Source organism: Poecilia mexicana, unplaced genomic scaffold, assembly GCF_051168715.1.
Source record: "Poecilia mexicana isolate PSO_F unplaced genomic scaffold, ASM5116871v1 scaffold_19, whole genome shotgun sequence".
NCBI lineage: Eukaryota > Metazoa > Chordata > Actinopteri > Cyprinodontiformes > Poeciliidae > Poecilia > Poecilia mexicana.
In genome coordinates, this window is record NW_028263388.1 from 3033926 (window position 1) to 3058097 (window position 24172).

General features: G+C 38.3%; 1 long non-coding RNA gene across 1 annotated transcript; it reads right to left on the minus strand.

Moving 5' to 3' along the window:
• Nucleotides 1–1647: 1647 nt before the first annotated feature.
• LOC148153563 (uncharacterized) lies at nucleotides 1648–3733 on the minus strand. Its single transcript, XR_015761522.1, has 2 exons — nucleotides 3045–3733; nucleotides 1648–1883 (listed from the first exon to the last, which is right to left on the minus strand). It is a non-coding gene; the product is annotated as an uncharacterized LOC148153563 (long non-coding RNA).
• Nucleotides 3734–24172: the final 20439 nt, after the last annotated feature.

The window sequence follows — 24172 nt, forward strand, 5'->3', positions numbered from 1 at the left end:
TAAACTTGATTGATTGATTTATTGAAAGCAGATTAGGGAATATTTCTCACAAAAAGTGTATGTGTTATGAATAGAAATCAATAAAAATAATGATGGTTTTAGATTTAAGTCAGGATGAGAAAAGTTTATCAGATGAACAACAACTTAGAACAATTAAAGGCAAACACTGTGTGAGTGTGTGGGCCTTCTGCACAATATAAGTTCTTAAATGTGTGCATATTTAGTAAATTATCTTAAATCTCACCTGATTTAGCATTATTAGACATTATCAAACATGTGTATCTCCACCATTACTTTGATTACCTCATTGATATCACTGTAGAATCTGCTCATCTCCATTAACTTTATCTTTCGCAATTTCATGCTGGGTTAAAATGTGAGATCAGTTATGGTCTTTAATTTGAAATACGACATCCTATTCATCCATGCGCGTGTGTGTGTGGGAGGGTGTCAGGAAGATAAATGACCTCAATGTCGCGTGGGCAGCCAAGAGTCCTGTCATTAGCAAACACCACAGAGAAGGAGGAAGTCAAATGCAAGTGTGTTTAAGTTTTTATAGCATGTCTCTGTCATTTATTCCCACTAAACCGACATAGTGACTATTTACAGAGTGAGAGAGAGACAAAGAGAATGAAATTCAAAGAGCAGAATTTCATTCTACCAGAAGAATGAAATTTTTCTGGTAGAATGGCACAATGTTCACTGTATAGGTGTTGTAATGAAGCAGCATCCTCCAGAATACAGCAAGACAATGTTAGGCTCAGTTTACCGACTTCATGAAACATAGATTTATTCATTTAGATTATTAAATTATTATGAGTTCTTTAAAGACACAATTATTTTTCTTTCAGTCATTTATTGATTCCTTCATTCATAATGTGACAGATGCACAGATTTTGACTTTCTCTGCCATTGATTTAATTTTTAGTCATTTCATGAATAGTGTGTCTTTAGTTTCAATGCAGTTATCAATAATTTTACATTTTATCTTGGCTCCTCGTTGTTGTTTTGCATCGAGTTTTAAACCCAGTTATGATCCACCACCACATACAAATTGTCTTTTTCTTCTATTCTGCAAATTTTGATAATTGTATGATTTTATTCCATTTACCAAAAAATACTATTCAAATGGAATATTTATTATATCCAGCTCCAAATCTTATTAACTTATATTGTGAAAAAATGACCCTCCCTCGTCAATGTAATATTGCCATTCTGTGTTGGTTTTGTGTTTGGTAATAAGTGTATTTTCAAGAGTTCTCTAGTACGGTGGCCCTGAGGTGCAAAACACTACAACATTAACGAAGCACAATTACAAATTACAAAATCACTACAACATTAACAAAAACACAACGACATTAACCAAAACACAACGACATTAACAAAAACACAACAACATTAACAAAAACACAACGACATTAAGAAAAACACGACATTAACGAAAACACAACAACATTATATACATTATATACTGTATATATAGTCAGCTATATATATATACATACTGCAGCAGAACCCTCAAGCTCCCAGGGCTCAGAGGATGAAAGAGACCACCTGCGGAGGGTGAGAAGGGAATTTTATATATATATATATATATATATATATATAACATTACACAAACATAATTATCACAGTTAACAATTTAAGTCATTGATAGAGAAAATTTATTTACAAACGGTATATTTTTATTTTAACAGTATGTACTCAGGGTTTACAACTTAAGAAGACATCCATGTAGGATCCTTGGCGGGTGCCAGTCTGCAGTGAACTGCAGTGAACTGGTGCCAGTCTGCAGTGAACTGGTGGGTGACAGAGCCAATGGTAAACTGTAGTGAGCAGTTTGAATTCGTTTCCACAGGCACCACAGCAGAATCAAGTGTAACCTGTTAAAAGGGATATAAAGGTGTTATTCCTATATTATCAATTTTCTACTGCCAAGTCTACAACCGCAGGAAAACAAAGTAAAAGAAATTTATCCTTCTAATCATAACCTTTGATAAATATTCATTGGAGAAATGTGAAGTTAATGAGCTAATATATATTGTTATGGCCACTCTTGCATCATAATAAAGTCCAAAAAAAATGCAAGAGTAGTCTTTTAGGAGGTTTTCAACTCACTCAAAGAAAAAATGAAAAGCACTCGCAGAGACTTCTCCTGTTTGAAAGGGGTTTCTTTTACTTATAAAAGTAACAAAAAATAATGTCTGAGTTGACTTCAAATATAAACGTTAATTTGTGGTACAAAAACCTTTTCACTCCTCACTCCTCCACCAAACAATCAGATCAACCCCAGCAGCTGCTTCTGCCTGTTAATCACTGCAGGAGGCTGACTGACAAGGAAGATGGTCTAAGCAAAAATAAATACATAAATAAATATACAATAGATCTATCATTCACATAACCTAGATCTGCGAAAATTAATTTAGCAAAAAATAAATTAATCTAATGGTTAATAGGCTCCAACATATGTGAGTAGAGCTCATCACATTCCTCCAATGAAACTTTAATATCTATCTATCTTCCTACTCGTGTCTCTATCTTAGCAAGAGTTTGACTTCTCAGTTTAGCATAACTGTCAGGTTTTGGACTTGAGACTACAGGTAATGTCGCTACTGAGAGGGTGGTGAAACTAGCGTATGACATGAGGAGGGTGACGATAATGCATTTTACGTGACAGGCGGCGACCCCAGTCTATACTATAAAAATCTGATTAAGATTAGAGCCTAAATACGTTCTATTTCCAAAACAGAAAGGCTACGTAATGTTAGCCAGCTAACAAATTACTATTGCTAAGTAATTCCCAGTAAGTCAATATTTAAAATGCTTTTCTAAACAACTGTTGGAAGATGTCAGTGATTTTAGTGAAACTTAACAACACAGCACTGACAGGCAGGCGTGTATATGTTTCCTAACTGTGGCTAAAGCAGCTGCTAGCTGGTTTATTCTCCGATCGGAGGCTGTTTATTATATATACAGTTAGAGAATGGTGGATTGACAATGAGTAATAACGGCTAACACGTAAATGCTGTTGTAATTAACCTTACCTTTTAGTATATCTTTAAGCTAATGAGTATCCGTGAATTTTTCAGTCAGGTTTCCCGAGGCAAAATCACACCAGAAGTAAAGATACATCTCTTCGAGTTACGGCGCCCATTGTCTGACATCATTGTGAAAAGGGTCTCCAGAAAAACTTCCGGTTCAGAAGTAAAACGAGCTGTAGTCCAATCAGCGATTTCTTACGTCTCCGCTGGGACCTACCTTTTCCGTTTTCTAACGAGCTGTAGTCCAATCAGCGATTCCTTAGGTCTCCGCTGGGACCTACCTTTTCCGTTTTCTAACGAGCTGTAGTCCAATCAGCGATTCCTTAGGTCTCCACTGGGACCTACCTTTTCCGTTTTCTTAATGTCGTTGTGTTTTTGTTAATGTCGTTGTGTTTTCGTTAATGTTGTTGTGTTTTTCTTAATGTCGTTGTGTTTTTGTTAATGTCGTTGTGTTTTCGTTAATGTTGTTGTGTTTTCGTTAATGTCGTTGTGTTTTTGTTAATGTCGTTGTGTTTTCGTTAATGTTGTGTTTTCGTTAATGTCGTTGTGTTTTTGTTAATGTCGTTGTGTTTTTGTTAATGTCGTTGTGTTTTGGTTAATGTCGTTGTGTTTTTGTTAATGTTGTAGTGATTTTGTAATTTGTAATTGTGCTTCGTTAATGTTGTAGTGTTTTGCACCTCAGGGCCACCGTACTAGAGAACTCTTGAAAATACACTTATTACCAAACACAAAACCAACACAGAATGGCAATATTACATTGACGAGGGAGGGTCATTTTTTCACAATATAAGTTAATAAGATTTGGAGCTGGATATAATAAATATTCCATTTGAATTTGGGCCACTGTAGTTAAGGCTTTATTCAGTTCTATAAAACAGATTGTGTCACGGCTCTTGGGTGTTTGGGGTTTTGGCTTGTGAATATTTTATTATGGGTCATTCATGTTTCATAGTTTCTGCCATATTAGGTCCATTTTCCCAGTTTAGTCTGGTGTTCCTTTTCTGAGTAGGCTCTAGGTTATTCCTTTGTGTGTTTATTTGGATTTTTCCATTTTTGTTTTATTTCAGTTAGCCTTTTTGCTTGTCAGGTCTAGCCGTACTGGTTTGTTTCTTAATGTCTAGTTATATAATTTATATTTAAGTTTTTATTGAAAATAATTATAAAATTTATTATTTTTCTTTTCACATTACTCCTGTCATCTTCTGGTGTTAGTCTCTTGGTTTTTGATTTTAGTCTTCAATCTCAGTTGTTTCATCAGTGATATTTAGGCTTTCTGTTCATTTCACTGTCATTGTCTAGAAGGTATTGCTATATTTCCTCATATTTAATTTCATAGTGTTACACCACTTATGTACTTGTGTTTATTTTCTTAGTTTTCTTCAGGTCCACGCAGAGACCACTAAAGGGGCAAGTGCTCAAAAAAAGGGCACATCTAACTGCATTCTAGGACAGAATATTAACAAAGCCACACATCTTTCAGAGTTTAATAAACAATGATAAATTACAAAATTGTGAGATATACAATCAAAGTTAAGGAAAATCTCTATATTGACATGCAACTATGCGTATGCAATATTTTATTAGTAATTTCTTTCTGCAGGTCTATTTTGTTATAGGAAAGTATTTCAATATTCAAACCCACAATTTAGCAAGATATGTGAATCAGAGCAAGACCACCAGACATATTTTCTCTTTACAGAATCACACTATTAAAAATATAAACAAGGGCACGATGCAACCTTTTAGTGTACTGTAATCTATATAAAAAAGAGCTGCCTGTTTGCTACACTTGCAGTGGAGATGAAGATGGTCCATTCAGGAAAGCAGAGCTACATCAAACTTTAACGTGGAATTGCAGAAAAAAAAAAGAAGCAAAAATTGAATTGTTATTGCATGTCACTATGAGAAAAGCCTACTGAGTTTTGCTTAAAAAAAACTTTTTTTAATTAAAATCACACATTTGTGTCTCATGAAGTGAAAAAATTATTTGCAAAACAAACTTATTTGTGCATGTCATAAATCTTTTCTTGCTATTCTAAGTTTTTGTTTGTGACTCAAAATTTTGCAAGTGATTCTCACATGACGTCCGTGGGCAGGGCCTAAAATCGCAACAAAAGATTTTGGATGTGTTCAAATAAAAGTTTATGTTTGACAAATAACCTTTTAAGTTCATGATACAAAAATTAGTTATTTAATAAAAAAAAAAGTTTTTTAAACAAAACATTTTGTTTTTTTAAAAGAAATCATTACAATTCCAAACATTTTGATTACAATTTTATATTACTTAACTGAGGTTAATTTATTTATTTTTTCAATGAATAATTGGGGTCGGGGGGGGGAATGAACTGCATACTCTGCAAACCAGACCCTAAACTTAAAGTCTGGATTGAGTTTTTTCCCCTTCATTAATGACACGCTTTTATTATATACATTATATCTATCTTGGTAATTCAGGGTCAGTTATTTTCAATTCTAAATGAATATCTTTGTTGGACTTTTATTTAAGTGCTATTCTCCTTCAAGATGCATTTACCTAACACTAGAATAAATGCAATGTACATTATGCAGCAAAGGAAATTAGAAGATCGGACGTATATCCATTATGGAGATGATCGGTTTTGGACTGGCGATGTGCCCCTATTACCAGTGTTGTGGTCAAGACCACCTAACCCGAGACCAAGACAAGACCAAGACCATAGTGTATCGAGACCGAGACAAGACCAAGACTTTTAGGGTCCGAGACCAAGTCAAGACCAAGACCGAGGAAACTTGAGACCGAGTCAAGACCAAGACCAGCACCCCGCGCTATATGACATGATAAAATGTGAAATATGATCGAAATTGCTTCTCAAACTGATCTGAAAGATCCGTATTCCCATACAAAGACCTAGATATTAAATACTTGATAAATCTTACCAATATTAAAAGCAGAACAAACTTTTTTTTCTGCTTTGCTTCCATCTCTGTGCTACAATCTGCGGTGGTCTGGTTCCATCCCTAAAAAGATAACGCCCTGGGCATTTGCCTATATTGCTCATGTCTGAAACCACCACTCTCTGTACCATTTAACATAGCAATTGAGGCAATGCCCAGATGGCAAATAACGCTCAATTATGAACACTGACCAAGGAGCAACAAGCAAGAAGTAACCATGCACAAGGTGCTCATCGCGACTGTTCTCACCCTCTCTCTCACTACATGAAGCCAGGTAGTCTGACACCATGGCACACATTACAGCTGCCACTTTGAACGAAAACAATCAAAGAGCAATGTGCATGCTCTGCGTGCTCTTTCATTCTTGTGTTTTATTTATTTGTTAATTTAAAAAATATCAATGTACATAATTAAATAAAATAATGATAGGTACTGCAGTGTATGCAGAGCATTACAAGAACAAAGAAGAGTGTTCTGTCAGGTCAGCATACGCTGTCAGATCGTCACACGCTTAGAACGAACTCATGGCTATATCTGTCAGACACGTCATTACTGTTGTGGATAGGAGTAATGTGAGATCACGTGGTGTTATTAGTGATTGTAGATCACCTGTTGCTCACCTGGTGACTTCAGTGAGTGGGTGATGGGGGAGGTCTACTTTTTGCTGACCGCTATGTTTTGTCTTTGATCACTGTTTAATTCTACGGATCCGTTTTATGCTGCTTTTGAACACTGTTTGCCTTTGGATATTGACAATAAAATCATTGCAACTGCAGCTTGGATTTACGTTTTGATCAGCTTGCGCGTTGTTAAGGAAGAATATTCTAAATTAGTTAACTTTGGAAAAAAGTTTGGCTCTCTCTCTTCCTCTGGATCCCAGGTCCTCTCGGCGGGCCACGTGTAGCCACAAGGAAAACAACAATGCGTGTTGACGTCACAGAATTACAGAATTTAATCCAATATAAGACAATGCATGAACTTAGAAGTAAGACAATGCACAAACTTACACCAGAAACTGCAGAACAACGGAGACATACATTCATTTACCTCACAGACTTGGGAAAGAAGGAAAGAAAGCAAAGACGTGCAAATACATCTTTGGAGAGTTGCAAGAGCAAATCTGATTTGTTACTTCTGTGTAGAAAGTTTTATAGTAAAAGGCGTATTCTTATCTTTAATTTATTCAAATAAGGCGTATCTTTGCTCCTCCAATCCAGGAGCTATCTCTGACCCTCTCTCAAGCCAGAAACCCCTGCCGTGTTTACGGCCTTTCACAAATGAGTGTGAAAAGCTACAACTTCCACTGTATTGTTTTCCCACAGACAAAAGGCAGTTCAAACGATCCTAGCAAACCATCTGCAGTAACTACAGGTAAAATAAAGGTCAATAGGCCAGAATACATTACTAATTTCAAAACCACAATTAGGCCATTTGAATCAAGACATGTTAAGTTTTAAAACTAGCTTATTTTAAATTTATTTTCTCAACAGCGTCAACAAACACTCCCCTACTCAGCGACTTTGTTTGATAGTCGCTAATAATTACCATATCATTTTATTTAATTAGTAACATAGAATCATGACGTAGATCATCGTACACTTTATTAACACTTGTATGGCATCCCTACTTAGCTGTTAAGTAGGTAAATGAGTTTTACACGGGCGTATGTTGTAGTTGACTGCAGCTGCAGCAAGACCTTGTTTTAAATACACTTTGAAACCACAACAACGCATGTATATCTATATAGTTATCATTGAAAACAATTTAATGACTTATTTTCATCAGAACTTGCTGCGTATGGTGAATTGACAACTCCTCTGACTGTCGGATTCTTAATGCGCATGCACAGGCCTGGTACTCACTGCATGTATGCTATTCTGACAGCGTACGGTAATCTGATAGAACAACAGTGTTCTGTTAGATCAGCATATGTTGTCAGATAGTCATACGCTTGGCTCAGACATGTATACGCTGTCATTACCATATGATTTTATTTAATCAGCAACATAGAATCATGACGTAGATCATCATACACTTTGTTATTGACAGCTGTATGGCATCCTAACTTAGCGGTTACGTAAGTAGGTTAATGAGTTTTACATGGGCGTGTGTTGTAGTTGACTGCAGCTGCAGCTAGACTCTGCTTTAAATACACTTTGAAACCACGACAACGCATGTATATCTATCTAGTTATCATACTATATCATATTATGAACAATTTAATGACTTATTTTCGTCATAACTTGTTGCCTCTGCTGAACTGACAACTCCACTGACGGTCGGACTTCTTAATGCGCATGCGCGGGCATGCTACTCACTGCATGCATGCTATCCTGACAGCGTATGGCTATCTGATAGAACAAGGGCTCTCAGCGACACTCCAGTCCTATCTAATAAGTAAAGAGATGAGCAGGTTAATCGTACTGTTCCTGAATGTCACATCACTATTTTGCAGACTTTTGGATACAGCGTTGTCCCATAAAGCGACAAGTCAGTCGCACAATAATTCAGCGCAGTAAGTGATTTTTTTTCATCACAAATAACGTGTCTCTGTATAGCTAGCTTTGCTAACATCACGTCATCGGAGCTTAACTTTCTTTGAGCTACTTTTCTAAGTGACGAAAAAAGTTAGACGTTGTCCCCACCGTCTGTGAAAGCGATGCGCTGCTGAGTTAGCTGTGGTCATCGGATTTCTTATGATTTATTCAGCGCTATTCCATTACTGATGATTAGACAGACATCTTCTGCCGCTCAGAGAAAACAACTGCGCATGTCTTGGAGCGCCGAGTGCGAGTGAAAGGTGGGGAAGGGAAGGAGGAGTACCAGAAACACGTTATTGGTTGGATTCTAATCGATGCGTTTTGCATCCAGTGAAAACAAAGATGTTAACAAATAAACTGGACAGTATGCTGTACGTTTAGTGATATTTTCACAGTTGCGGTCTCGACTGGTCTTGAAATAAAATGGCGAGTCCTCAGCGCCCGAGACCGAGACAAGACCGAGACCAAATGCGGTCGAGTCCGAGACGAGACCAAGACCATCAAAAAATGGTCTCGAGACCAAGACCGATCTCAAGTACTACAACACTGCCTATTACACAAGCGATACTGAAGAATGACTGCTATCATTAGCGATACAGGGAAGAAACTTTTCAGTTATCTTGCTTTGCAAAGTCATTAGCTAGCAGCTAGCTAATAGCACAACAACAACAGCCTAATGTCTGTATGATAAAAATACTGAATCGATAGATGAGAACAGTTTTTCCTCACCTGGCTGTCTCCTCCCGCTCAGTAGTTCTTCAGAGAAAGGCAGACGCAGAGGCCTGTCAGTGTCTGTTGTATTTCATTACCTCTCTGCTTAAACCGCTACTCCGTGCTGAAGCAGAAACGATACTTCAACGCTTTCCGTCATCTGACAAGCAGCAAGTCTACTCCACTTTATTCACCAAATACGTTTTTTTTTAATTCACCAAAAACTGTTCTGTAATCTGGAATGTTCGCTACGTTCAGCTCCAGTTAGCCGCCTTATCTCACTGCGCGAGAGGCATTTGCGTCATGCGTCACAGGCAAAAGGTCAAAAGCAACAAGGTGACTGGCTTATTATGTTATACAAAAAAAACCAACAAAAAATAATTTTAGTACATGTTATGTGTCAGAAGAGGGCTTAGGAAATAATAATACCAAAAAAAAAAATTGACCAAAAGGGCACTTGGGAGCAAGGAGCAAAAGGGGCAGGTGCTCAAGCACCCCCAGCTCCCCCCTCTGCACGTGCCTGATTAACTAAATGTCTGACAAGAAAGATTTTATGTTCAATAAACGTAAGAATGGGTTGAATGTTGATGGTGGACTACAATGCAGCAGGCAGCGGCGTCCAGTAGATTTTAAAATCCACGGTTCTCACTCTGGGAACCTGCAGCAGCAAAGGCAGCTCTTCCTCCTCCCATCTATCAGGAAGTCTCTGCAGCTGCTTCTCTTTCAATTTCTGTCGGGGAGAAAAGCTAAATGCTTCAATATAAATTGATTAGTTCCCGATGATAAATTGACAAATCAAATTCAATGGGATTGTCATCCAGTTAAATGATATAAATGAAAGAAATAAATGTAATATTATTACAGCTGATTGCATACAGATATTTGTTATCGATCATGTTTGGAGAAGAAACTAAGAGACAAAAAGCGTCAGCCATTGAAAAGGGATGATGGAAAGATATTTGCCAAGAAATGATTGGATCCATAGCTCTGCATCTTCTGGTTCTTCTCATTGTGAACTTATAAATATGAGTGTATAAGCCAATATGATCATCATCTGGTATTTGTCATGAAAATAGATCAAGGAAATTTTGTGGTAACATTCATTCTAAGCGTAACTTTTAATTGGACACTGCTGCAACTCAGGGCACAAACTTATCCTGAACTCAATCTTCTTACTATTGAAACTTGATATTTAAGTAACCACCTGACATTAAACCACACTGTACTTGTTCCTGTTGTAACTCAGTTAGAATTACCAAGGTCATTTTTACTTGCAAAATATGAGGATATTGAGGAGGATATTTTTATAACTTTATTAAATTCAGAAGTTTACATCTATCTCAGTATTTATGATATTTTCAAACTGTAAAGCTTAGATGAAACATTTTGGGTTTCTTCTGACAGAACCAGTAGAACTGGGCCAGGTTTGAAGGCCTCCCTGGTCACACATACCTGTTCATCTCTGGCCATAGATATTTTCTGTGACTGAGTTCAGGGCTTTGTGAACGGCTCTCCTAAATTGTGGCTTTATTGTACTTTTATTAAAGGGGAATTGTGAAAGACGGCATTAAATTATTTCTAAACTGTAATCAGTGTAGTGGACTGAACTGAATTTACCTCTATGTTGATAGTTTTAATATATTGTGTTGTGGTGGATATGTGGTGGTTTGATTAGACATTTTAAACAAAAGCAAACTTTTAAAATAATATTCACACTGTTGCAGTTTGTTTGACTGTTGTTTCACATTGAAGTTCTGTCAGGTTTAAAGTATTTTAGTGTGTGTCTGAACCGTCCGCTACCAGCCCACAAGCAGTTTGATGATGTCTCTACTGAGGTTACAGCACGTTGTAGGACTCTATGTTGTTTCTAAGATTAGATTAAACAATCAATGATGAGAAAGCATGCAAATGTATCTCAACCTCCACCATATATCTCCACCTACAGTTTGTATTTAACGTGCTTCCTCTCTGCTGGAGGACTAGGCCAAACCAAATGTCAATGACAAACACACAAAAGTGAGTGGATGCTTAAAATGCACCACTGCAACCACACAAACAACCACACACACACAGAGTGGTGGGTGGGAAAGGAAATCCCCTCTGCATATTTTTTAGCTCCAGTTATGAGTATTTGTCTGACATTAACCTAACGGCTTCTGCAACATCTGGTCCGAGTCTGGAATTTTTCTGTACCTTTATAAATATTACCAGCCGCAGGCCTACCGCCTGCTGCAGTAGGACGTAATTAATTTTATCTAGTGAGCAAAACCGGAATCATATTTTAATATTGACAAGTCTGAATGGCTTTCAACATTAAGCCTTGTGCCACTGTTGCTGTTTGTTGATTCTCTGGTATTTCAATCAAGTCCAAAAGCTAATTCTACATTATGAATTTCGGTGTGTAATACTCAAAGAATTCAGTTTTTGGACAAACAAACAAATATACATGTCATCCATCAAAACTGACAAGAATAACATTAGTATAAGAATAAAATTAAAAATAAAATAAAGAACCATGGTACTAGTTTATCTATTTCTTTATCTGATACTTTTAAAAACTATTATGAGGATGAAAAGATTGAAAGTTAATTTCTCTGTAACTTGAAGTGTTAAAGGTTCACTATTATGCTTCCTTGAACAAGCTAGGATAGGTCTGTGAACTATACAAAACATGTTCATTACATTTTATACACAAAGTCATTCTTAGATATTAAGATTTCACCCAACCAGTTCTGCCTGTTTTGAGCTCATTAAGGAATGCATTGCTACATCAGATTATACAAATAATCTGAAGTGGCCACGCCCTCCTGAGTCACCGTTTACATTAGCACTTCCAACACTAAAAGTGTCTACAAGCAGACACACAGTGTCTGCTTGTAGACATACAACCACATGTTTGATCCTGAGTTAGACCCAGCAGCAGAAGAAGTGAAGCCTCCTGACAAACATCAAGTCACAACCACTGAAGAAATAAACTCTGTGGATCAGTCCAGTAGATATTAAATGTATAGGTTAAAAGATTTTCAAAAAGATTTGTTTTACTTAAAATAATTTGTAGATTATAATGAGCTCTGAGCTCATGGTAAAGCGTTTTATCACGTTCATTCCTTGCACATTGATTGGTTCAGAAGCTATCTTAATGGTCTTAATCTGGAGGTTTCCTTCAGACGTGTCCAGGTGTCGGGCCCAGAAAAGATGGAAGTAGCTTCATGGTATTGAAAATCCCAAATTGAAGCAGCAGGTTGGCTGTTCTCCAGCATCAAAAACAGAGGAGATCAGCTCAGCTCTATCTACCACTTCAAAAAAAGCTCAAATAAAAATACAAAAGATAAGTAAAATGCATCTAATAACTATTATCTTGCTTCCACTGAGGCTTAGACTAAGACTTTGTTGACATTTCTGACAACAATTATATTTTATTACATTCCAAAAGTCTGCTGTACTGACTGGAATTTTCTCAGCTGCAGAGGCCGGACCATCACTCTGGAAAGGGAGCTATCTGAAAGGTCTTTTTATGACTACTGCACAGATCCAAGAACTTTATCAATCTGATACATTTTACCACTCCACACTGACTGCTACAGGCCAAAAACCTGACTCGATAGATTAATGCAAAGAAACAGTGATGTGAGTGAGTTAATGGAGGCTGACAGGAACTGCAGGGACAAAAAAGCCAAAGTACAAAATTGCAACATGAGGAGGCAGCCTGCACCCCATCCTCTCTGATGCACATCTACATGCATATGCACACGCGCGCACACACACACACGTGCGCGCATGCACACGCGCACACACACACCACACACACACACACACACACACACACACACACAGAAGAGTATAATGCCTTGATATTTTTCTGATGATCCATGTTTCCACCACAAAGAGATTTTCCTCTTCTTGTCATCCACTCCTTTCTTTCCTCTCCACACCTTTTATTCACTTTTCTCATGATATTTTTTCTCACCACTTGATCTCTTCATTTACTCGTTCTTTTTCTGGTTTCTGTTCTTCCAATCCTTTTCTTCCTTTTCTCCTCCTCATCTTTTGACACTTTTTTTCTGTTTTTATTTCTTTTTTAAGCAGTTTCTTTTTCCCCATCTCTGACAGTGTTTGTGTCACTTTTCATTCACCACTCTCCTTACTGGTTCCATCTTTTCCTTCCACTGTTTTTTTGCCCCTCAGCTCTCTCCAACTCTTTTTCACATCCATCTCTTTACCTGCTATCATACTAATATCAGTCCTTAGATCTTTTTTCCCCATCTTTCTTTCACTCCTGACCCCTGTCCTGTTGAGTAGTGTTTTCCTCTGGTGACAGTGGCTCAGGAGGTAGAAGTTCATCCTATTACTGATGGACTGCCAGTTTGAACCCCCACTCTCCCTGTCAGTCATTGCTTCCTTAGGCAGGATACTTCAGCCACATTGCTGATTGTTCACAAGCTTAGTGTTCTTATTCATCTTGTTTTGTCTTTTGTGATTTGACTTTTACATGATTTTCAGCTATTGCCTCAACCTGTTTATTGTTCTATCTGTATTGATCTCATTTATTCTTCCACATCATTCAGTCTCATTATCTGACACTTCACAGTGATACCTTCTGGCCTCTGACACGGACTAAACATTAATTACTGTGTCTGCAGTAAAACAAAGACTTTATACCTAGTTATATATAAATTATATATCAAACAAAAAAGTCCAAAAAGTTCACTTTTCATAATCTCAGCTGGAGTGAGTGTGGCCTACCAGCACCTTACCTAGCACAGACACACACACAAATACACACACATTCTGTCATGAGTGATTAGATTATGTCTGCTTGCTAATGATGCTTGTGAGTCTCGTGTTTCTTTCTAGATGAAAATAATTGGAAACTGTAGCTACCCCAAAACTTTAATGCTGTTAAAGCAGCGTAGGAGAAGCTCATCCACTCCTTACTTTCATTTAGCTGGGGATGAGTTGTGGGGGGCTAGAAGTGGAGGAGTTTGGGTAGACATCATAATCAAGCATTATTATCAGAAGGCCGATGTAACAGAGGAGGAATGGGTGGGATGGGGGGTCTTAATGTTGTGACAACAGAGTAGGAGTGAATTAGACGAAGCCCTAACCTCCAGACGGATAATATCCTACTAAATTGAATGCCATTCAGTTGTACAGACACTCGTTAAACAAGCGGTACAGGAAGGCTAGATAGACAAAAGGACATGAGAAGACAGACATTCACAGCATAGCATAATGCTGTGATGTTTAAAATTATTCTACAATAATAAATCCATTGACATGAATAATGTAAGGGGGAGCGAGCCTCACTTTAGTCCAGGGGTGTCAAACTCAATTTCACCAAGGGCCACTTCAGCATATTGGCCACCCTCAACGGGCCACATTGACGATACAAATCAGGAGTGCCCAGGTGCAGTCCTTCAGACTGCAACTTTTAGATGCATGCCTGCTAAAACACACCCCAGACAAAAGGTTGACTTCCCTCATTAGCAGCAACTCAGTTCTGTAGAGCCTTATAATGAGTAAATGATCCAGGTGTGTTAGAGAAGGAACGCATCTAAAGTTGCAGATGGTAGCTCTGGAAAACTAGACTTGGGCACCCCTAGCATAAAATGTATGAAAATACAATGTTAAAAATAAATTAAACAACACCTCATATTGTTAAATAACGCTTTGGAGCTTCTGGTTAGGAAGCACATTCAAAACCTTTGGTTGAAATGGTGCGTTTAAATTCAAGTCTCCATTACAGACCAGAGAAAACTGGTCTGTAATGGACCAGTTTTCAGAGGCGCAAAAAGTGGGTATGCAGCGTATGCAACGCATAGGGGCGCAGCACCAGAGGGGGCGCCAAAACCCCGTCTGGAGGGGGCGACGCGCCGATTATGTTTTCCCATACACTTCAGCGCGCCTCACGCTCCTTCACCTCTCGCACATAACGAGGTACATGTAGCGATTCTTACACTTCACGTATCATCGCCTCGGGGGGTCCTTCACCCTGACGTTCCTTTCCTTGGGAGGGGGGGGTCGCCGATTTATGTTTTCGCATCCACCTGAATAATGTGTAGTTGCGCCACTGAAGAGAATGCAACACTGTGTTAATCCATTTGAGGAGCCTGCAGTTTATCTTGAGGAAATAAATGACGATGCAGAAGTTAATTAGACTGTAACATGCGCAGTGCGCTGCTCAACCACTGCGGACGCAGCTCCGCCGCTGCAAAGAATTAGAAAACCGCTGGAAGTAACTCATCCAGAAGATTTAACAAATGGAGCCTTGTTGCACGTTACTCAGGAGAGCGGCGTTCTGGAGGAGCTGCAGACGTAACATCTGTCCGTTTCGGAGAAGCGAAACCACGCAAAAAATAAAAAATCCCGGAAAAAGCTCACACCGGACCGCGCAGGGTAAAATACTCACACAGTTCAGTTGATCTGTTTGGATCAGACAGATCCAACTGACTGATGAATTAGCGCAGATTTTTCTGCAGATGGGAACAGGAGGAAGTGCGTTCAGACCCCAGCGGGTGAAGTGATGCTAATTTAAGTGAAGTCGCTTAGTTTAATTTATTAAAAGTTATTGGGGCCTCAGTCAGAGGTTTTTGTAACTACGGAGAAAAATGTAGATGCATTTATCTGCTTAATTTGTGATGGGATCTGGATTCACGGTGAATATTAACTAAACCGCATAAAATGCGACTAAATATTCGATGTTAATATGATTGTAATTTCACGGGTAAATGTTTTGATCGATTTTTTTATGTTGTCGGTCAAGATAACGGATAACAAACAAAAGTCTAGCGCGACCTGCCGCCCTGACACCAACTCACACACATCTTCATTCACAGTCTTACTTGTAAATCGATTTTTCTTTTCTTGGACATTTTGATGTTAGCTTGTCGATGTCTCAGTTTTATTCGCTGGGAAAATCAATAAGCAGCTTGAGGTGACTCTGCTGCTCTCTAGTGGCGAGAAGCCGTAATGTTGGCTAGTAACAATTGGAATGCATTATGGGAGATGTCGTTTGTAGTCAATTCGTGCTCAAAACCTATTTTAAGTCAATCATGGGCCTATAACACGCTGGAGGGGCCACATAAAATGACGTGGTGGGCCACATGTGGCCCCCGGGCCTTGAGTTTGACACATGTGCTTTAGTCCATGAAGCTGTTCATACCAAGATCACAATGATCTTGGTATGAACCAAGATCATTGTTCATTCAACTGACCAAGTTGAATGTTTTCAACTTGGTCAGTTGAAAACATTCAACTGACCAAGTTGAATGTTTTCAACTTGGTCAGGTTTGTAGGCTGCCTTACTCAGCTCTGGGTACCACTATTTTATGGGACAGAGATCAGGACTTTGACTATCACATCAAAACATTTCTTTTCTCTCATCCTCACCGGCGACCTTTCAGCACGTTGGTTTTCCATTGTGGATAACGACTCTCTGTCTCCAGATTCAGCATCATCTGCACAAGACATCTGGCTTTTGTTTAAGAACTGATTCACACATTCAGTTCAGAAGCTGTTCGTGCCTTGGACACCGAAACTGTTTCCTTCCTGAATGGTCTGATGACTGGAAATTATACTTATATTAGTTTTCATTGCTTGAACAGATGAATACAATGCCACAATTGTCCTGAGATTTTGTTTGATTTTTGGGGATTTTTCACAAAAAGAAGCAGTGCAACAGTTTGAGCTGTGGCCTTATACAAACACAGAGGAGGGCCTCTAATTCAAATGTTGGCAATTAAAGCTTTCCAAACCATCACACCATCATCTAGACATCCCAAACTGATTGTAGTAATTTTAATGTATGTAAATTTGAGGGGAAAAAAGTAACATTTTCTAAAGATTCCTTTCAGATTATTTTAACACTTAGCAAATAGAAATTGTAATAATCCTAACTGACATAAAACAGGATAACTTTTGTTTGACAGTCTGAACAAAAATGGCAATGTATCTCTTTATACAGTGTATGTACATGACTTTATGCATAAATACATAAGTTAAAGTTTGCAAGTGTGGAGAGTCAGAACACATGCCTATAACGTAGCACAAAGGTGTAACTGATTGAGAAAAGCAATTGAGAACTACTGAATCTCAAAGTTGCTCTTGCAGGCAGTTCCAAGGAGAAGCAGCAGCTCTTCTCTGAGTTCCTCCCACACTGCCAGGCTTCTCACCCATTTCTAAGAGAGAATCCCGACACCTTGCGGAGAAAACTAATTTTGGTCACCTGTATCAGCGATCTCCTTCTTGTGATCATAGATTAGGGTGGGAACATAGATTTACCAGTAAATCTGTTCACCATGGTTGAGCCCCAACCCGGAGAGGGCACACTACCCTTTTCTGGATAAAGACCATTCGGACTTGGATCCTCATCCTGGCTGCTTCACACTCAGCTGCCCCGCTCCAATGAAAGCTGTAGATCACAACCTGACGAAGCCAGTAGACCCACATCATCTGCAAAAAGCAGAGACGTGATTCCAAGTCACCGAAATGGATGGCCTTGATGCCTGGGCTTTGCATACACTCTAAGAAATGAACTGTTGAATTGGTGTTACCGTTGAATTTACCTAACCAAGTTATGTCAACTGATTCCACTAAATCTAGTTAATTAAAGGTAATGAGTATTACACTTTTACTTTCAACATTTAACATTTAAGCAAAGACAATTAAATACAGTCCAGTCCAGTTCTTCTCAGTTCCAGTCCTCAGGCCCCCTGCCCTCCATGTTTTAGATGTGCCTCTATTCCAGAACAGCTGATCCAAATAATTGCAAGGCCTCTTCTGCAGCCATCAAGTACAGCAGAAGTCTGCTAATCACCCACAGATTCAATCCAGGTTTGTGGCAGAAGGGGAACACCTAAAACATGCAGGACAGGAGTGAATCCAACTCTTTGGACTTATGTTTAACTTAATACTATGGTTTTAAATCTACAAGATGCTAATAGAATTTATTATGCCAGTTTAGTTTAGTTTATTCCACATTATTGAGTTGTAATAAAGTTCTTGGATTTCATTAACTGAATCTAATATTCTGAAGTTCAAGTTAAAAAACATAATTTAATGGAACCAGTAGAGATAACTGAGTTAAGCGATTGAAACATTAATACTGTTTTATTTCATTGGACTAATTAAACAAATCTAACAAATTTAATCCTAAAAAAATATTTTAAAAAGGGACATGTTAAAGCAATAAAGTCAAACCCAGAAATGTTTTAAAAAAACTTGCTGACTTTTTTCAGATAAATAAATGCAGTCATATGCAAAGTGCCCTGAGGCAGAGAGGGGTCATGAAACAACTCATACATGGTGCAGTTTCATCTGTTAAAATGTAAATGCTAAAAACTAGATAGTAAGTGCTCTATTACTCTGAAAGTGAATCATTCTTGATGAAGTGACTGCATAGATGAAGCTTTGGAGTCTATGTTTTCACCATATACATCTTAAAACTAATTTTTTTACAAATAAAAAAGTGGTTTAATTAGTTGATACTGCTGGTGGCCCAATGCATTGTAGGATACCTTGCTAGACAAGCCCTACTGTCACATGCAAACCAGTCTGTATGTGTATGTCCTGAACGTCAGGCATTAACCCTTTACTGTCTAAAATCCTCACTACTTTCAAATCCTTAACTTTTTATTTAATTTAAATAGAGTTAAGTTATCAAAAAAAATCATCCAAACCTTCACACCATGCTCTACTAAATATTAGTAAAAGACAACACAGGAAAACACATAATGCAGGTTTTAATGAAGGTGTTTATTGTATAGGAGAAAAAATCCAAACCTACAGATCCTGTGGGAGAAAGTGATTTCCCATAAACCTAATAAGTAGTTGGGCCAACCTTAACAGCAACAACTGCAGTCAAGGTCTTACATTAACTGAACTGTTGAGAGATTCTCCACAGTGATGCTCTCTACTGCCTCTTTCTCAGGGCAAAAATCATGGAATATGAACTCAGAAGCTGGAATATGAAGCTGCAATGGGCACCAGGAATAAACCAGAGGATCTAGCAGTAAATCATTTCAAAAAAGATTTCTTTACTACTGGCTTCTGACTGGGAGGTCATTCAATACTAGCTGATCAACAGCAGTTAAAGTTAGCACTCATCAAAATCGGATTCATCGGAGACAATTAAGCAACTTTTTTTCATATGCTGTGCAAATCGTAGTCTGAACACCAAAATAAAAATAATTTAAAAAATCACCCTGCACCTGCAACTTGTCATTTAGGAATGACAATTATCTCATTCATTGGATCTTAGTGCCACTGGAGGACAGATTGAAAACCACAACACTGGCATTAAGTAGAATCTGATCGAGCTGTCTTTACAGTCTTCAGCAGGTTTTAATTGTTGGGGAACAGGAGAGAGGAGTGTGGTAAAAATATCATTATAGTCCTAAACTACCACAACAGGGTATTGCTGAGATTTAATTACACCGAGCCAGTGTTTAATTTGCTTCTCAATGCTTCAATTAAGGAAAAGGGGGAATGTGAGGGCTCAGGTTTCAGACTCATTTGGGTAGGAGAGGAGAGAGTTTCCCCAGTGAAGTTCATATAACATCACACAGCGGAGATCAAATGGATTTGTCATCATTTGACTAATGACAGGAGAGAGAAATAAACTCTATTAGAAAATCATCAAGAATCTCTCTGTCTCTGCTGATTGTCTTTGTGTGTGTTGTGTGTCTTCTACAGAGGGGCCTTGGAGCTGATCCTGATGTATTTACTCTCATATTGAATAGTGCAGATGATCTGATCTTAGGCTGATGAGAGCCAAACATAGCGAAACTGCTGCCTCTCTTCAGAATAAAGGAATCTACAGAAGCTCCTAGAACCATTTCCCTTATTAGTTTTGTTGTTATTCAATCTCTTCCTCTTTTCTAGCAAACTGCAAACTTGATGCTGCATACAAACACAGTCGTGTGTAAATATGGATAGCATACAACAGCAGTTGTGTTTTTGTAACATCTTTGAATGCAGTAAACTGTCATTAATTTTATCAATACTGAAAAATCCAACTAAAAACAGATTATAAAATTTTCTGTGAAATGTAAAAATTAGACATTTTTGTTTAGGACAGAAACAAAAGACTAGTGTTGAGTCCAAAAATGAATTATTTAGATAATAGAACAGAGAACATGTTTGGAATAAACTAAAAACAGCAGGGTAGAAAAAGAACCGTACACTAACTGTGCAGCATGGATGTGAGGCGTGGCGATGTGAGGATCTGCTGCTGCAGGATCTGGAGTCTCATTTCTAAAACATTGTGTAGAATTTATACTAGAAGAGCAGAAGTGTGTACAAAAGTCGAAAGTGGTTCATGCCAAGAAAAATACACAAATATAAACCTAGCCCAGAAAGCAACTTTCCCACAGATGAATCTAAAAGTTCGTGTACAAGCTCCCGCCTGCTGTTCTGCCCTCTACACATCCAGATTCGATTAAAAATGATCAATGCAAATCACCTCAAGAAAATGTTGTGTGTATTTAAATGAGTCACCAAGAGCAACCAAGAACAGAGTAAAGAAACACCGTAATGGACCCTACCACAGGGTCCGCGTTTCATTGGCATTAGCCATTTGACGTCACTGCGCAGCTACCACGTGCTTGACCGTCTCACAAACAAAAGCTAAAGTAGTATACACATGCTAATGTAGATTGTGGACTAGCAGACCACTATCTACACAATCAAAGTTTTTGCGACAGAACTCAAATAAGAATGGTTCTCCACTGTCAGTGGGGAATCTGTACAGGCGATGTCAGGTATCTATGGAAAGCCATTTGCGCCAAAATTGAATAAATAAATAAATGGGTTAAATAAATAAAAAATGAGTAAAATAAATCAAAAAATGAAGTAAATGAGTGAAATAAATAAAAAATTTGTTAAATAAATAGTTTAGCTTTTTCATTAAACCAATTTTTAATTTATTTATTTTTCATATTATCAATTTCCCAATTTCTCTTTTTCATTTATCTATTTGTCATTTATCCCTTTATCCATTTACCCATTTTTCATTAATCTATTTTTCATTTGTCCATTTTTCATTTATCCCTTTATCTATTTACCCATTTTTCATTAATCTATTTTTTAATTTAACCGTTTTTCCATTTCCTATTCAAATGGCTTTCCATAGGTATCCTGATCGTATTTGTGGAAATAAAATTCACAGATTTCCCAAATCTGGTACGGAATGCCTAGCTTGGCTCAAAGCTTGTCCACGAACGCATTTGCAGCTCAACCGTCGTAGGATCAATAAAAAGAAAGGAGTGTGTGCTGGTGTAAGTATTATTACTTTGCTTTCTTTGTGTTTAGTGAATGGGGATATTTTGAGTGGCCCTGCGACAGACTGGCGACCTGTCCAGGGTGACAGGTCGACAGGATCTTGTCCACAGCTATATTTATGCTGAGGGTGTAAGGATCTGCTGTTTTCCTCATTGATCGGTAGCATTTAGCTGCGACGCGCACAATGTTGGAGGCATCGCGTGGCTCAAACACCTTGATGTCGTCCATAAAAGATGATATGAACTTGTTGGTTCCCCTGTCCATTGTCGTGGCTGATATTTTGTGAAAATCCGGCGGAAAAGCTACACTAATTGACTCAGAAATACTTTGTAGAGATCAGTTGAAACGAAAGACGCCATGTTTACACATAGAAACTAAGCCCCGCGAGGCTTTGTTTGTGAGACATGCAGCCACGTGGGACTGTCGAGGGGCGATTCTGGGCGGGGCTTGGTAAGGTCCATTGGATGTGAGAGAGGTGGAGGGTAACCCTCCTCCTCCCCCCCATCTTTTTTAACCCTTTCTGACCCTTCAGCTCAGTTTCTCAGGATGAGTTTCATCCTGGCCAGTCTGTAACAGAAGGAGTTATGAACGATGCAGTAGATTTTCTTTAGATCTGTGATCTGTCTGTAGTGTTAGCGATGGCTGCAGAGGAAATGAACCAAGCTGTTCATGCTTCCAATTATTGGTCAATTAACGTCTGAGCAAGTACCATCTTGAGTATCTCAAGACAAAACATTGCATTGTCTTATTTCCTTTTTCAAGATGACCATCATAGAAACTGAGATTCAGATGTTTAAGAACATGACATGTTTATGAATAAAAACATCTTTAGACCAGATGTGTATCTGTGTGACCTGGGACGTCCCATCTCCACTTTAACTGTTAAACATGGACAGGAACATATTTCAGGATGGGTCACATCAAGAGAGATTTTTTTTCTTTCAGAGAATACTAAATCAGCTGTTAATAATGGTAACAGGATTAAGATCCATGATTCTTTGTTCTAATTTATTCATAGTCAGGGCTGAGACATACCTGCTTGTCTGATTACTGTCGGTAAATGTCCTGCTGGGTCAATACACTGCAGGTCATAATTTATCAGCAGTCAATACATTGTGACTTCATTTCAGAGCTTTAACCACCCTTGAATAATTTTAATATCCTTCTTGTCTGAATCAGACAGACATTGTTTATATGTGCTTGTTGTTTTCCTGCACTCTTATGTCTATATGTCTGCCTTCAAACAGACGCGCTGTGACAGATTTGCAAGAACTGCTCCTAGTTCAAGTATGGCTCTGTGTGCTCTCCATATTCTCCCCCCACCCAAATGCCTCACCACTCCCCCCAGCTCATTTTCCTTCAAACCACAGGTCTAGGAGCTGAGGGGCAAACTGTTGATTGTGATTTTCAGAAGTTTATTTTAAAGATTTTTAGAATGGATTTTCCTAGATTAGCACAGGATATTGTCTTCTTTCATTCATTTTAAAGATCTAACATTTCAAGTCCCATTTTCTTTTTGTACCAGTTATATAAAAACAAAAAAGGAAATATTTTCCACATGTTTCTTCATGACCTGCACTAATATGCATGCATATTAGTGTGGGAAATGTAAATATTTTTAAATTAATGAAAACTGAACTGTTTTCTTTGCTCTTCCAACATCATGTTGGAGAGCAGCCTGCATGCTGTAAATGACCTGAGCATGCAGAAACACTGAGGCTCTCCGCTGGTTGAACAGAGGAGGCTGACAGCTCGCCATCACCACTCTCCTTTCTCCCACTCTGTCGTCTGCTGACCGAGTTCCTGCAGCAGGAGAAATTTACAGACCAAGCCGTTAGGGCTGACATGCCATCATCCCTGTCTTGTCCTGTCCAGACAAACAAAGACTGAGGATCCTGTTGAACAGCTCAGAGTTGATGGGACTCCAACAGCCTCCTGTCTGTCTCAGCAGGGATTCAGGATGCAGCAGAGAGCTGCAGCTACACTGAGCTCTATTCACAGTGGCAGCTTGTTGATGGAAAGCCTGTTAATATTCAACCACACACAGGAGCTGATGTAGAGCTCCCCTTCAGGCAGCGATGGATGCTTATTTCACAGATTTGGTCATTTATTGTATTTCACTTCAGTCCAAAAAGCTCCAAAATATAGCAGCCATGAGTGTGAATTATTTAATATGAAAATGTAGTTATAACTTGAATCACAGAAATACATGAGATCCTGCACACACTGCTTCTTGTTGTTTTCAATTAAACACTGGAGAACATTTGTCACTCAAGGGTCAAAATCAACAAGCTTTAAACCCAATGGGTACTGGGAGTGAATAAAACGGCAGAGAAAAGCCTGGAAACCAAAGTAATAAACAGACATCTGAAAGAAATGTTATACTTTTTTAAAGAGCAAGTTTAATCAAAGTAAATTCTTACCTTCACTATATTCTCACTGGATGATAACACGACAAAAATGAGTTTTACATGTTCTGTCTGTGTCATATACAGAAATATGTATCTAACAAACTTAGATAAACCTCTCACTGTTTACAGTTTAGATGATATCCAGGTATGTATGTATGTATGGATGTATGGATGGATGGATGGATGGATGGATGGAGCGAGCACCAAATCCATCCAGGGGCCGTTAAATGGACCCTAGGCTTAGGACATTTACAGG